Raw genomic sequence first — 16,287 nt, forward strand, 5'->3', positions numbered from 1 at the left:
CGTCTACCGCAAACACAAAGACTTAATAAATAATCGTCTTTGTCTATACTTAAAAAGCTAACAAATTGGCCTAGATATTCAAATTTTCTAATTTTAAATCTTGAAATTCTGATGTTTGGTTCTCTCCTAATTGAATTCATAGATATAAGTTTTGCTTATGAAGGTATTTCGTTTAAATTAAACATTTTTTCTAAAAAATTGACCTAGATATTTAAATTTTCTCTTTTTAAATCCTGGAATTCATATACTTTGTGTTCTTATAATTAAATTCATAGATCCAACAATTTAGTTACAAAGTTTAATGTTCATGGGATCCTTTTTTAACGAAGTGGGCTAGACATTTTTATTTATTATTATAATATTTATTTATTATTTATTTTATAATATCAATTTTTGAACTTCTGATATTTTGTTCTCTCATTAAATTCATAGATCTAGATCTAAATTCTTAAATAAAATTCTGTTTTTCAAAGTTCAATTTGATTTTGATACTTAATAGTAACCTTTTCAATATTTGATTTTAATTTTCCGATAAGCTACTGTTAAATAAATGTATATATATTTCCAGCTGGCTTACCAACTTTATTTGCCTATCATAAACAATTATACTTTTCCAGTTGTATTTGTATTTGATTTCCCATGATTAGTTCTTTATAACATGGTTGTAAATGTGACTAATATAAATGTGATTGGTATCAGAAATATGAATCAGTTAGTATTAGTCACATAACTTGGGCTCTTCATAAATGTTTGTAAACTATAAGACCCCAATGCCATCTACATTTCGCACATTTCTTGGTCTCACTTCAGATATTAGCACTTTTGAGAGGTTTAATCATTTTCTGGCACCTTTTTGGCCCTAGTAACTCTGGATTACTACAGTCCCCGACCCTAAACACCCCTACAAGCCGACCGACCGACCTCAACCCACCACCCACTTGGATTTCACCCACTTGGAACTGTTGCTCGTGCTCTGAAAATTTCTATTTATTTTCGGTTATAACCAAAATTTAATTGAAACCTCAATTGGCTCGCTCGAGAGTCCACTATTTCAGGGCTGGCACTTTCGTGACACATTTTATTTACAATAAACGAATTTGTTTCTCCTCCGATATGGCTAATAGTTTGTCTTTCGTTTGTTTTTATTTGTATTTATACTGTAGGTTTGTTGTCTCGTGGCGTGAGTTCGGATGTCTTCGAATTTCTTTATTTTTTTTTCTTGTTTTTTTTTCTCGGAATTTTTCGCGCGTGCACGAGGCGGCAGAGGGCGAAAGCAGAACGAACCGAATGCGGTGACTGAGGCAACACCAATGGGCCAGAGCCAGACCAACAAAAATGGCCAGCAAAACACAAAAAACACACACAGGAGCCGAAAGCCCAGAGCCGAGCAACAAAACTGCCAGTCGAGCGATTCTCTTGAGTCAGAGATGCCACTTTGGCAGCGCTTCTTCGATTTTTTTGTAGGTTGGAAGTCGGAAAAAGTTTCTTAAAAGGGTTTTAGATGATATTTTCAATAACAATCATGCAAATCATACAACCGATTGAAGTTTAGAATGTTTTCCACCCACTTACAATATTTTTAATAGTTAAATATAATAATAACTTAAATAAAAAAAAAAAATTTTAAGTTGATATTTGCAATAGCCCAGCTAACAATCATGAAAAACATACAACCGATTGAAGTTTAGTATGTTTTCCACCCACCTACAATATTTTGAATAGCTGAACATAATAATAACTTAAATAAAAAAAAAAAAAATTTAGTTGATATTTGCAATAACCCAGCTAACAATCATGAAAGTCATACAGCCGATTGCAGTTTAAAATGTTTTCCACCCACCTACAATATTTTTAATAGCTGAACATAATAATAACTTAAATAAAAAAAAAAATTTTATAGTTTATATTTGCAATAACCCAGCTAACAACCATGAAAATCATACAACCGATTGCAATTCAAAATTTTTTCCACCCACCTACAATATTTTTAACAGGTGAACATAATAATAATTAAAACAAAAATAAAAATTTTTTATTATGAATTGTTTCTCCAATTGACTTCAACGATTAAAACTTTTAAGAAGCTCAATTGTAACAGAACTATCTTAATAATCTCTACGTATATCCAAAGAATTGGCATATATTTTTAATGAAAGATCAATAGGTAGCCAAAACTATATCAATCAAATTGAAGGATTCTTAAGATAGATGTATAATTTTTTTTCTTTTATTTTTATCTATCTTAATTATCCAAAAAAAAATTTATACTTGTTAATGGAAGATCAATAGGTGCCCAAAACTATATCAAGAAAATTGAAACATACTGTATGTTAATTTTTAGCTTTTTTATACTTTGTCTATCTATCTATTTTTTATCCATAAAAATCTAAATATTTCTTAGACATTTTTGAAGTGACAACACTGACGGAAACGAAAAGCAGAGCGACAAACGTCGAAATCGACGAAGTGCATCGAAACCCGAAGAGATGCTGAGTGAGAGCGGGAAACGGAACGGCAACAGGCGGAACGGAATGAAATGGAATGAAACGGAACAGGCACACACACACACACAAACACCCAAAGTCACACGCATTGCAATGCGCAACAATTTGGCAATGGAGAAAATTCAAAAAAGCTCCCACCAAAAAGCTAAATTAGGGGCGGCAAAATGATATGGGTCCAAATTCGAGGATGGAAAACAAAACCAAATGATCCCAAAACGAATAAAACATATTCCAGAGTGTTATAACAATAAATAATTTTTTTTTTTTAATAATTAACTTTGTTTTTTCATATATCAATAAAAACCAGCCATTAAAAGAAATAAACAAAACATTTAAAAAGCCCATTCGGCAAATTCCACTGAATATATCGAAATATACATATTAATAACTCAATTTATTACATTAATAAATTATAAATTAAGCGTAAAAGAATCCAAGCTGCACTAAAAGACATCAACTTAACTGGAAAAAAATTGAAAACAACAAAAGTAATGACTTAATGTGGCAATTTTACGACAATTAATGGACAGCGATAAATTGGCCACAAAAAGTATAACAATTTCGAATGCTAATTGCAAATTGATGGAAAAAAGGAAGCATGTGTGCGTCGGCTCCACATGCATTTAAATTATGTTTAATTTATGACTGCAAATGGAAACGACAAAGAACACCCTACACATAAGTCAGGGCCACAAAAAAACAACGCAAAATAATTATGAACATTTTGTAGACGTCTAGTTGAGTTATTCAACAAAATGGGCTGTAAATATTCATATGGCAAATTCAGCTAAGACCAAGGAAAAGCGGGTCAAAACTCACAGCAGGAAAATGTGAATCATAAAAACGTGTTAAGTATACGCCCTGTATGCATGAGATTACGAAAAAGGACCAAAGAAGGGGGGGGGGGGGGGTCTAAATGGCAAAAATTTGTAAAGAAATTGGCAAAGCAGCGACTAATTAGGAAAAGTAACTGGGTTAAAATCTTCCTGGCTTTTATTTTAGCCCGCTCCGGATCCCAACGTTTATTTCCTTTTCTTGGGACGCACTTAAGTGATTTTTTTTCCTTTCAATGAGAGAAAGCTAGGGAAATGAATAAGTTTCTTTGACATCATTTATAGGGAGGGATGATGGTAAGGGTGCATGGTGCATTTGCTTTGGAAAATGTGTAAAAATTAATTACACCTATATTTAAAATAAAATAGGTTGTTTATAAAATACTTTTTAATTAAACATTAAATTTGAGATAGTATAAAGCTCATATTAAGAATTTTAGGTATAATTTGTGAAACTCTTTAATGTAGAGGAGGTCCTCCCTCACCTTTCACGGCTGTCATCTTCTTGCAGGGCTGAAAAATGTGCTCCACTAATTCCCTGTCAACTTGGTTAATGTCCTTGCCCCGCCCCCTGTATTCGCTGTATTGTTCCTTTCGCCTTCTGCCAACATAAATTAATTCGCTTGCATTCCTTTCTTTCGTCCTGCGTCCTTTTTGTCTTGGCATTTTCATAACAATAACTTATTTGGCCATAAGCCCCACTAAGTAAGTTACTAACTGGGTAAGTAAGTAGGTAGGTAAGTAGGTGAGTAAGTAGGTAAGTAAGTGAGTGAGTGCGCGGTGGCATTTTGGCACTTATCGCCGGGAAAACAACAATAGAACTAGACAGTGTCAAAACAAGCAAAATGAGACAATGAACCGCCGTATCTGTGGCCGCTGCAAAAACATTTCAGAAACGAAAGGGGCTCAGGTGCGAAAATAACCCATAAATACTATAGTAAAATCATAAACTAAAAAGCATACATCCACTTTTATTCATAGTTCATATTATTTCTTGCAAAATTAAGCAACTATTTACCCCACACTATCATTATGATTGCCATAATTTCGCCTGGCCTTTTCTCTCTTTATCAAAAAAACCACACGACCAAAGCATTTTTCTAATTAACTCTTCTTTATTATTTTGCTGTTCTTCCTGTCGGTTCGCATCCTTTTGTCTGCCCAAAGAAATCACGTACAAAGGAACAGGACGAAGAGGCGAAGGATTCGGATTTGCATTGTGTTTCGCTACGAGCGTTTGACGCCTTCAAAAAATATCTTTCAACACTTTCTATGCCGTCAAGCTTTCACCGCCCTGCCCTCTTTCAAGTCCTGGCTTTCTAATCAAAAAGAAAAAAAGAATAATAATAACAAACCCGAAGAAAGCAAGGGAAAGATAGAAGCAGCAGCCTGAGGAAGGTAACGATGACAACAATAACAGGGGAAAAACCAAAGAAACAAGCTCGAAAGTGACAAAAACAAAGCAGGGAACAACAAAAGTGGCTAAGGGGAATTTGTTTACAGGGAAAAATTAAGTGTGAAAGTACAGGCAGAACAAAAAAGTTTTTATCAATTCACAATAAAATCAAATAAATACTTATAATACAAATAAATGGAAAAGGGTAAACGTTATGTATATCATTTAAGAAAATGATTATTATATTTCCTAAAAATAATAAATATATATAAACTAAACACTTAAGCTTACCTGAAAATATTTAATATACCTAGTAAATTACTAAATAAGGTATGTACCTGAAAAGGATCTCAATGCATTGCATCCTGGATTCTAGTTCCAAGTACCTCCTGTAAGCACCTACACCGAAAAACTTCCACTGATTTATTACCACCTAAGTCATTACTTTTTAGCTAGAACTAATTGGGAATTTTAAGTACCCAATGAGGAAATGTTAAGTTAACATGAATGAATGTATGCAATGCATCGAGATCCTCTCCAGGTGTGAACCTAATTAAATTTATGTATTAATTAGTTAAGTAAAATATTTTTAAATATTCCTAAAGGTAAGCTAAGTGGGTTTCGGAAAGTTGAAATTTAAATATCCTTACAGCTGAAACCATGTCATGTTTACGATAAAGCCGCCCCATTCTTTTGAAAATGAGAAGGTATTACTGAAACTGTACCGTTTTGGCTTTATGTGATTTGTACAGTGAAGTGAACTTATAATAAAAACACATAGTAGCCTTAAAGGTATCACCTTCAAGCCAATGTCCTAAAGTCGGTTAAGCCCACTACTGCAACTTTAATGGTATGCCCTCTACGGACCCTGAGTTAGCCTTAATGCATAGAGGGGGCATGGGTTATGAGGAAAGAGACTCGGTGCCCCTAGTCCAAGCGCATTAATCCATTTACGAGTAATAACGAAAGTGGACAATGACAATAACCCGCAGAGGACTCCCCAAGTGGGCGTGGTCCCAACCCGGGTGCACAGTGCAGTTAAATTAACCTCATCGCCTGCTTCGCCTTTTCCCCCCCGTCCATAAATAAAATAAGTGCCTCATAGAGTGTTTATCTTTAAGGCCTGTCGTCACTTTCAATGTCTGATACTCTTTTATAGTACAAATTTATTGGGCCACACATAGGATGTGTTGAAAATATATCTATGAATATTCAAGTGAAAGAGGCTGGCAAAAAAGTGACCTTTATTGACATCCGCAAACCACAACACCGGGAAAAGGTCAGAGCTGGACGAAAATAAATAGGTATGAAAAGGGAAAGGCAGGAACACACTATCTGTCATAGCTAATGAATATCAAAATGCATAGCAATATGTGTAGGAGTGTGAAATATTGTAAAAATGTATCTTGACATTATATTGAATTGATTGAAAAACTAACAGCTCAATTAAATGCGATTCAGGGAATAAATTCCCAATTTTAATAGAGTTGTGCGGTTCAAATTTAGTTGCAACTGCAAAGTAATCAATTGTGATATGGGCCAAGAAAAAACTTCATTTCTATACAACTAAACTTGAAAAGAACTGAATTTATAGTGCCATTACATACGAGGCTGGTAAAAAAAAAGATATTTCCCATTTTTAGGAAGTCACTGCAGTGCATTTTCCTATGCCATTTATTTTATTTTTACACATTTCTCCCGCTGTATGTAATTGCGTATGTGTGTGTCTGCTGCAGAACATTACACACACACACTCGTATATTAAATTTATGGGCTCGACTTGGACGCAAAAAAAAATATAAAAAACAGAAAAAAAAAGAGAGTAGAAAGCATGGAATGAAAAGAAAATGAAAATAAAATAAGACTCTTTACAACAAAAGGCACTAAACATTATGCCCACTTTGCGGGCCACGCCTCCCAGGGGGCGGCTAAAGGGGCGTTGGGCTGCCATCAACATGAAAAAATTGCCCGAGCTGTGGCCAAAAAAGTAAGCGATAAAAACCAAAGCCAAGAGTAATACAACACAAAATAAAGGACATTAACAAGTGCGCAAAATAAAATATAAAGAAAATATTTTTAAATTTAATAATGAACCAAAAACTATTTAAATAAAATGTCTAAAGAGGGAAAAACCTATTAGCACGTTCGAAAAAAATATATATTTAAAACCACATAATGGATATTTTACCCTTAGTTTGGCTCTCTATCTGAACCAATTAACAAAAACATTTTAGATATACTTCTATATATTAAATAAATATATGAACAACATAAAATGCATTAAAATAAAATATCTTAACAGAAAAACCATTAAACTTTGTGAATAAAAATCTTTATTTAAAACCACATAATGGATATTTTACCCCTAGCTCTTACCTCTCAATCTGAATTAATTTAAAAAACATTTTAGATACACTACTAAATATTAAATAAATTAAACATAAAATAACTTAACAGAAAAGCCATTCAACTTTGTGAATAAAAATCTTTATTTAAACCCCCCTTAATGGATATTTTTACTCCTAATTTGCCTCTCGTTCTGGATCAACCAATAAAAATCAATTATTATGCAATAAGCTCATTAGGAGCAGGGAGCATCGGGTCTGGCCCCCACTTTATTAGCCTCATTAAACGCACTCGAAAAGCACAAAACTCTCACCTTCCGATTGGAGCCGCCCCTTGGCTTTCCCATTTCCCATTTTCTCCACTTTCCACAGGCCGAGGAAAAATTCTGGAAATGAAATGAAATTGTGCTCATGATTGCGATTACGGTTATGACTGCCGGGGGGGCGAAACTTTTGCCACAAGGTTCGTTAAACGCAGTTGCACCACCCAGATCTAATTACAGCAGCGAGTGCAGCAAATGTACCAGAAGCAACAGCATCGAAAAATCAACAATGCACTGCAAGAAATTCAGACCTTCTCTAGATTACTCTAAGTTTATTAAAAAAAAAAAAAATAATAATTATTCTATATTCAGATTTAAAAATCTTAAATTACATTGATAGATCAACAAAACTTCTTAAAAATTTGAAAGCTTTAAGAAAAAAGTTAATTTTAATATTTCTTACAATACAAAAAATATTTTATATAACACCCAACTCTAAAACAGCATTTTATTAATCATTATAATGACTTAAGTTCACGTACTCTTACCAATATCATACATTTTAATATGGAGGTAACCTTTTTTTCTTTTAAGAACCTCTTAGTAGAATTTTTTTAGATTGCATCACAGCACCGGCCATGCAATTAGGAACCCAGAACGAAATCATTCGCATATCAAGGTCACCACAACGCCATCGACGTGCTAATTGTTTCATTTCTACTATTTTCGCCCGCAAATGTTTGTTTATTTGCGATTTATCTGCTAATTGAAATCTTTGGGGCAAAAAAAAAAAAACGTACTACAAAATGTAGGTTGAAAATAGAGGCTGGGTAAAAAAAAAGTAGAGAAGAAATCTTTAAGTCTACGGCTCTGAGGAAAGCGGATTATCCCCATCAATTATGCGAGGCTGGAATTGAGTTTAAATTTTGCCCAGACAAATCTGAGTTGATTTGAAAGATAATGATTTTCCGGCAGATTGGGGTTAAATGATTTGGCTTATTTATGGGGAATTTAAAGTGAAATTATGATAGCAGCTTAGTGAAGCAAATATGGTTATATCTTGATGGGGTTTACCCAAATTTATGAGCGCAGTGTATTGTGTTTTTAAATTCAATTTAATCATGGTCTTATTTTCCCAAAATGTTCTATAATTTTCCAACGTATGGAACGACCAGCTAAATCTTCCGTTTCGGCAATTTTCCTCTCAAATTCCTGGGCCCAAAAAGGCAGTTAACCAATTTGGGCATTAAATCTCGTCATTCAATTGGCTAATCTGCGGTAAAGGGGGGCGTGAAAGGGGCGTGTAGGGGGGTTTTTGGGGTTGGGGGGCATCGATTGAATCGCCATTTGCATGCGAGTGTGTGTGTGTGTGTTTGTGGATATGACATTATCGCAAAATGGCCGCCAATAATCATAATTCATGGACATTGTTTGGCGAGAATTTCACGAACAGCTGCCTGTCCCCCAGAAATTCCCTTCGACATTATCGTCCTTATCATCCCTATTATCATTATCCCCATAATCATCATCATCATCTCTGGCAGTGAGAATGGCGTGTAAAACCAATTTTTCATTTGTGCGCCCGTCGAGCCATAAAACTTTTTACGTATTATTATTATGATTATTATTTTCTGCCTATCCCCCTGATATTTTATTTTATTTTATGTGCCGTGTCATAAATAAAAATATGTTTTATTCTATATACATGTTCTAGTCCTCGACAAACATTTTGATTTGAAATTTCAGATAATCCTTTGTGCTTTAAAGGCATAAGTATATATTCTCCTTCTACTATGCACATAAAATTTAAAAATTAATGAATATATATCTTTAGAAATTGGTATGCCTTTTGGGCATATAAATATAATAAAGTATATCAAGATTTGCATACTTTTTTATAACCCATGGTATATATATATATTTTTTAAATTCCTTATCTACTAATTACATAAAAATATAAAAGTATAGAAATATAAATAAATATATATAAAATATATATATTATATATATATATATATAATAAAATATCAAAATGCTTACACTCTTTCATTGCCCATTCTACATTTAAAATCAAGCTTGTTCCCAGAAGTATTTCACGCCCTACTGAAGCCCCTGAAATTCTTTCCTTTATTTTAAAATAGAATTTCAACTGCTTCTGTTGGTACTGGGGTGTTTCAACCGCACCAACCCCCCTTGTTCCTTTATTTCATCCCCATCACCACCGCCTTTGCCTGCCGGCTGATGGGTCGTATGCGTAATGTCTTTTATGCTGTCAAAGTCAAAGTTAATTTATGAGACGCCTTCGAGTAAATGGGATGCGGGTGGCTGCTGCTGCCGGGGAGCTGGGGTTTCAATTCAATAACCTTATGAAGTTAACGCGTATTAAATGCGACCAGCCAAAGGCATTGCAAGAGGGTACAAAGCCCTGCTCCTGGCCAAGATGACTCATACGCCCAGTGAGCCCATAAGAAAGGAGCTGGCAACCTGTTGCCTCTGACATTTTTATTTCATTATCTCAAAGAATATATGTATTTGTTCTTAGAGACTATGCTGATGTATTTTTTTTATCCAAAATAACATTTTTCTTTATAGATCTTTCGATGAATTTCAGTACCCCAAACTCAGTTAACCTCAAGAACATGCTGCTTTTAAATATTCTGGCTGGGTTGTAAACTTTTGTTGCTTATTTATCTGGCGGTTTTTTCTGGGATTATTTTGATAGGTGTATTAAATCCCTGTTTTATATACCGCTGCCATTCACCGGGGGAATTCGTATCGTTTAACTTTATTTCCATTTTTTTTCGCGTGTTTGGCTTTGTGTGGACGACGGTTTTTTTTCCAGTTTGTTTGGCTTTCGTTTATTTGCATTTGATATGTGGACAATCTTATCAAAGTTTTCGCTTCGCTGAGCTTCAACTTTGTCCTTCGGATTTTTTGTCCCCTGCTGTGTGTTTCTCACCTTTATGTTTAATTGTTAATATATAATTTTTTACGGTTGGCAAATAGTGACAGCGGAGGGACAGATTTATTGACACTTCTTTTGTGTTAAATAAAGTCTTCAAAAATATGTTTTTAAATCATTGCTATTTAGTCAAATGTTTCTAAAATATATATATATTTTATTAGCTAATTGGAATACTTTAAACTCTCTTTTCCTTTTTGTTTAATATATGCACATAAAGTATCGCTTGAAACCATTGGAAAACATTTCTTTCTTCCTTGATAGAAACCAACATTCTTGGCAAACTTTTGTGTCAAAAATGCCTCAATCTGAAATGCCATTCAGTGGCATTTTATCAACTGGCATCCTTCGTCCAATCGAAAGGACCTTCTGAACCCGTGCCACTCGAAAGGTCCTGCAGTTTATGCAAATCCACCTCTCTGAGCTATGAATTTGATTTACGATGGCCGGAGCTTCCTGTTTCACTGCGAGCACATTTGCATAACAAATAGTTTTGCCAACATTAATGAATAAATATGCGAGATGTAATTGCATTTGCTGGCTGCCGAATGCCGAATGGCGAATGCCGAATGACCCAATGAAGCCATGGCATAACTAATTGAATTGAACTGACGACTTGATATCCTTTGGAGGATCCCTTTGAAGGGTTGGATCATCACTTGTCCTCCCTTTTGGCAGCCCGACAAACCCAAGTGCCATCGCCAGGCCAAAGGCCTTTGGCCATAGCGATAATGCCGCAAGATTGACGTAATTCAGCCGGGTCATCCACGGAGTTTGACATATTTGATGGGCCACAAACAAAGCCGAGAACCACCACCATCACCATTCACCATTCACCTTTTGGCTTCGCCTCGCAAATTTGATTGAGTTCCCATTTTGGGGGGCTGGCAATTTCACAAGAGCAAATATTTTGATAGGACACACATGTGTGTATTCTATATGCACATAACCATAATATCAACAAGCATAAAGTGTATTAATAACACGGCCAGGGGTTGACCGCATAAACCCACCGACCCAAATACCCTGAAATGGAGCGTTAACAACGTGAAAACAGAGATAGTTGGCCATAATTTATCGGAACCTAACAATGTATTGTTGATGGACTAATAGAACTCACTTGGAATTTCGTTTATGTTTTCAGAATCAGTGCACAAAGTACTAAAAAAAAAAGGTAAATATAATATCAAAATACCTTTAAGTATGTTTTTCCTAAAATATTTTGTTATATAGTTTTAACTTCTAAGAACAAATAGTTCAAAATATTACAAAAATGGTCACCCTTTTATTGTTTTAATATAATGGTAACATACTTTAAAACTTTGTTCTTATAAAACAAATATAAATAAATTTTTTTGTAAGAAAAGCTTAAACTAATTTTAAAATAAGAACTTAAGCAAACTGAAAATTAAAACGAAATGTTTACCTCTAATAGGAATCTAATAATATAATATTATAATAAAAATATATAATAATAAAAAATGTTATTTCCAACGTAACAAATCGTACCATCGATAAAATATTCTATCGATAAAATAATCTATCGATAAAGTACTCTATCGATAAAATATTCTATCGATAAAATATTCTATCGATAAAATTAAAGGGTATTAACAGAACCCATAACCCCAATTTTTTGTAATGTCAGTCTAGTGATTGAGCTGTGAAACCTCAACTTTGGCCTGTTCACCATATCTGCACATCATTCCACCCCCTCCCCCTGACCCACTGTTATCATTGTGTCATCATTCCCATCATCTTTATCGAGCAACTTGTCTTGTAAGCACTTTCGGGCTCGATTCCATCTCGAGTCAGCACAAAACACAAAAATGTACTCTGGTCTAACCCAAAGTTTCCTGGGTGCCTTAAATTATGCAACATAAACTAAAAATTAAACGGTTTCGGTTTGGGGGTGAGGTCGATTTTTTGGGGTAGAAATAACCACAACCACAAAACCAGAAGTAAACACCTTGGCAAGAAATAGCAATGTCATCGCCTGACTCCTCCGCAACTTTGACCTTATGTTGCTGATAATTATTGGCAAGTTTTTTGAAAAAAAAAAAGAAAGAAACAAAAGCTGGCTGGTTAGAGAGATGAAAGGCACTCAACTTTGTTAGCGGTCAAAAGATTATAGAGTGGATAAAAATTACCCATATCAGGTTAACGATTAAAATGATGTCCAGAAAATTATGAATATTCGCCATATAAATACCTCATTCAGGTGTCAAAAAGTATGCTACAATGTGTTTTTTTATTGCATACCTTTAGACATACTTCACTGTTACAAATTATAATACATATTGGTAATTAATTGGTGTGTATTAAATGTATAGGACTTCAAAAATATTAACAAGGTGTATAAAAGTATGCTACAGTGTTGATTTTTTCGCTGCATACTTTGAGACACCTTTTTTTTTGTAGTTTTGAGTCCCCAATATTTTATAAATGCCAATTAAATACCCATAATTTTTATTTTTGTTATCCTTTTCCAAGCATACTTGTACTTGTGGGGGTTCAATACCTATCCACAGATAAGTAGGACTCATGACATAGTGGAAATAGTTAAGGATCAGAAACTGACTCTACTCAAGTCTATCCGTCTCACTTGCACACTCCCCCTCTCCTGCTCCCCTCATCACATATTTATGATTCATTTCATTTCGCTTCGTACATTTCGTGTTTTTTTTATAGCAACGAGCTTGTGCATTTTTATTTTGCTCTTTTGGCAGTCACAGCTGCTGATTGCCTTTTCCCGGTCACACCGCTTTATCTGGGAACACCCGCTGGGCTTTGCCTCTCTCTTTCAGGACCTCAGAACCGAAAACCGAAAACCCAAAACCCACGACCTAAAACCTCATCCTTCGCCAGCACTTGAGGACCATTTCCTACGCCATTCAGTGGACGAAACTCAGCTGCGGTCCTCCAAGATTTTAAGAACTTCACTTGAGAAGTTTAGAAAAGAGGAAATGGATGGTAGATGTCTGGCACAAGATGGTTTTACACGGAGAGAAAATATAAAAATACTAAGTACTAAATTTAAAATATAACGTTAGTAATAACACCAATTCTAAATCCCACATATCCTTTAAGACTTTGATTTTTAGGGCTTCCAAAAATTAAGAAACTCCTATACTTTTCTCAGTGTAAGTTCTGGCAGTCGCCCAACATATGTATGCATTGTTGTGAGTTGAGACGGGTCAATAAAAAATAGAATGTTCAAGTAAAAGTTGGCAAATAGTCTTCTCTATCACAGGAAATTTTTATAGCATAACTTTTGGGTTCACATGTAAGAGTTCATGTAGAATCCAATGTATTTCTATTTGTTCTCTCGCTTACAAAAGTTGTTTGCATGCGATATGCTCTCAAAGTTTGTTCAATAATTATCGATTTTATTGGGATTAAAAATCTAAATATTGAAGATGACCAATTATTTTCATTTCTTTTGAGTTGTAATTCTATATGTAATACTTTACAGATCTGATTGGGTTTTAGAACCATTTCTCAGGATTTTCCCATTCTTCGCCCCACCAGACTTTTCTTCTTATCGATGGCAATTTCCTATGCCTTGTTTTGGCTTTTCTTCTATTTCTGTTTTTTTTTTTTTTTTTGCATTGAAGTGGAGAAGCAGGGCAGGAAGAGAACATGAGAGGGCCAATAAATAAAGGACGAGCTGGCTGCTTCCTTCCGGCCAAAATGGGAGGACTAGGTGAGTTACGGAGTCGGTTGTCGGTTGCCTCGGGACCAAAAGCAGGCAATTAGAAAAAGTCGTAAAACAAACGATGGCCTCCTCCCTTAACCCTCCGCATTTCGCGTCCTTATTCCCAAAAAGCCATTGCAAACCATTGCAAATCCCCATGATCTATGGCAAAATGTTTGAAGGGATTGCCGCGGAATTGCTTGATTAATAATAAATACTGCAGTTCCCGAAATATATTCATAGTAATCGATAAATAATTAGAATGATCTTTTGACCTTTTTAGAAATGTAAAAAACTTGTTCCTAATTTCAAGTGCACTATTCCGTAAGTGCAGCTCATACCTGTGGCAGGATAAATAGCAAAAGTGTGCTAAATAATTGAATAAGGACAATTGATTGATAGCCAATAGCTTTTTCGTCCGCATTTCGCTTCCTTATTCCCAAAAAGCCATTGCAAATCCCCATGATCTATGGCAAAATGTTTGAAGAGTTTTCCGCGGAATTGCTTGATTAATAATAAATACTGCAGTTCCCGAAATATATTCATAGTAATAGAGAAATAATTAGAATGATCTTTTGACCTTCTTAGAAATGTAAAAAACTTGTTCCTAATTTCAAGTGCATTATTCCGTAAGTGCAGCTCATACCTGTGGCAGGATAAATAGCAAAAGTGTGCTAAATAATTGAATAAGGACAATTGATTGATAGCCAAAAGCTTTTTATACCGGCGCATAGTTAACGAAGCGTAACAGGTAAAATGGGGAAAATGGAGGGAAAATTCGAAGGAGAAAGGGGGAAAAGAGGCCAAGAAAGTGCAGACAACCGAATTGACTCCTTTGAGCGAAGCAAGGACCTCCTGCACACATGTCCTCCAGCAATGCAATGCAAGACAAAATCAGCTTAGCACTGCCAGAAGATGGAAACCGGAAATGGGAAGCCGGGGAAAATCAGCAGGGAGGTGGGGGGCGGAAACCAAACATCAACAAAGTAAGTCAACTCTGGCTTTTTTCCCCACCCACATTGTGGGCTGGGAAAATGGCGCGAGGGATGGCTTTCCATCCCGCAGGCGGAAAAGCCATCGAATGCAGCACAGCAAAAATCAAGTTCAAGCCAGACAAAGTTTGGCTGTCAATTTTGGTAGATTTTTCCCCAGTACGTTGGGAGCTAAATATTTAAAGGTGAATATCCAATTAGATTATGTGGGATTTGTGGCCAAAAAGCTGAGAAAAGCACTTCAATTAGTGCCTAAAGGTCAAAGCCTCACATCTAATCAAAGTCACACAGTTTCAGTTTACGAACAATGCGATTCTTTTAAACCCGATTGGCCTCTCTAACGTTATTGGAAAACGTAAAATGTATTATATATGTATTATTTTCCTGTGGTAATCAGAGTATTTGAAATAAAAACAATTAAACAACATTTTTAAAGATGGTTATGGTAATATTATATAAAATGTTCAAGATTTTTACAACTTTATATTGTATGTAAAATTATTTAAATAACATTAAAACAATTTCATTATTTTTACGGAAAATTTAAAAATGTTAAAATCCAATATTGAAAATGGAAATGGTTTTTTAAAACTTTTCATTTAAATTTATATATGTTTGTAAATATGTTATGAACAAATAATGTAATAACATTATTAAACAATTTCATTACTTTAACTAAATTTGATTTACAAAATATGTAAATAACTATATTAAAAAATGGTATTGGTTTTTAAACTCTTAATTTACCTTTTATCTGTGCAACATTTTTGATAAAAGTGCAAAGTTTTGATATTCAAATGGGTCTTTAAAATCTCTTTCTTCTCCCTGAAAATCCCTGAAGGTGGCGAAAAGTGCGAAGAGTGGAGGGAAAAGCAGACAGGAGTCGGGATATAATGTCAGTGCCAGAATCTCGGCTTTCTTTCTCGGATCTCTCAGGATTTTGCTGTTTTTTTGTTGTCTTGTTGGCCTGTCTCTGTGCGAGCTTTCATCGCTCCGGTTTCGCCAGTTCTCTGGCGTTGATTCTATTTTCCCACCCATCTGCCCACTTTTCTCCTGTCCTCGTCTGTTTTGTGCACGCTCCATGTCATGCGGAAATTGAATAGTTTCCGGTATTGAACAATGATTACTTATGCTCCCAAGCTCCGAAAACTTTGACCCCGAACAACAGCAGAAATTCACTGCGCAATCAATATCGCTTATTTTCGGGAAGGTATTGGGTTTGTTAGAATAAGAAGAATCTAAAAATATTCGTAGAAACTCGTACTCTTCGTATTGTGATATTTTTCTTTCCTGAT

General features: G+C 34.9%; 1 protein-coding gene across 5 annotated transcripts in view; it reads right to left on the reverse strand.

Annotated features, from left to right (window-relative positions):
- LOC119558379 (mannosyl-oligosaccharide alpha-1,2-mannosidase IA) overlaps positions 1 to 16,287 on the reverse strand; it is a 58,639-nt gene that overhangs the window by 16,223 nt on the left and 26,129 nt on the right. The window contains exon 1 of one of the 5 annotated variants that reach the window (XM_037871901.1): positions 1,159 to 1,293. The exons of 2 other annotated variants lie outside the window; for them this stretch is intronic. The gene's annotated coding sequence lies outside the window, so the exon portion shown is untranslated. Of the gene's footprint in view, positions 1 to 1,021; positions 1,294 to 16,287 lie in introns of those variants that run through there. 2 more of the 5 variants (XM_037871898.1, XM_037871900.1) reach the window with 2 other exon arrangements.

The sequence above is a fragment of the Drosophila subpulchrella genome, chromosome X (genome assembly GCF_014743375.2).
Source record: "Drosophila subpulchrella strain 33 F10 #4 breed RU33 chromosome X, RU_Dsub_v1.1 Primary Assembly, whole genome shotgun sequence".
NCBI lineage: Eukaryota > Metazoa > Arthropoda > Insecta > Diptera > Drosophilidae > Drosophila > Drosophila subpulchrella.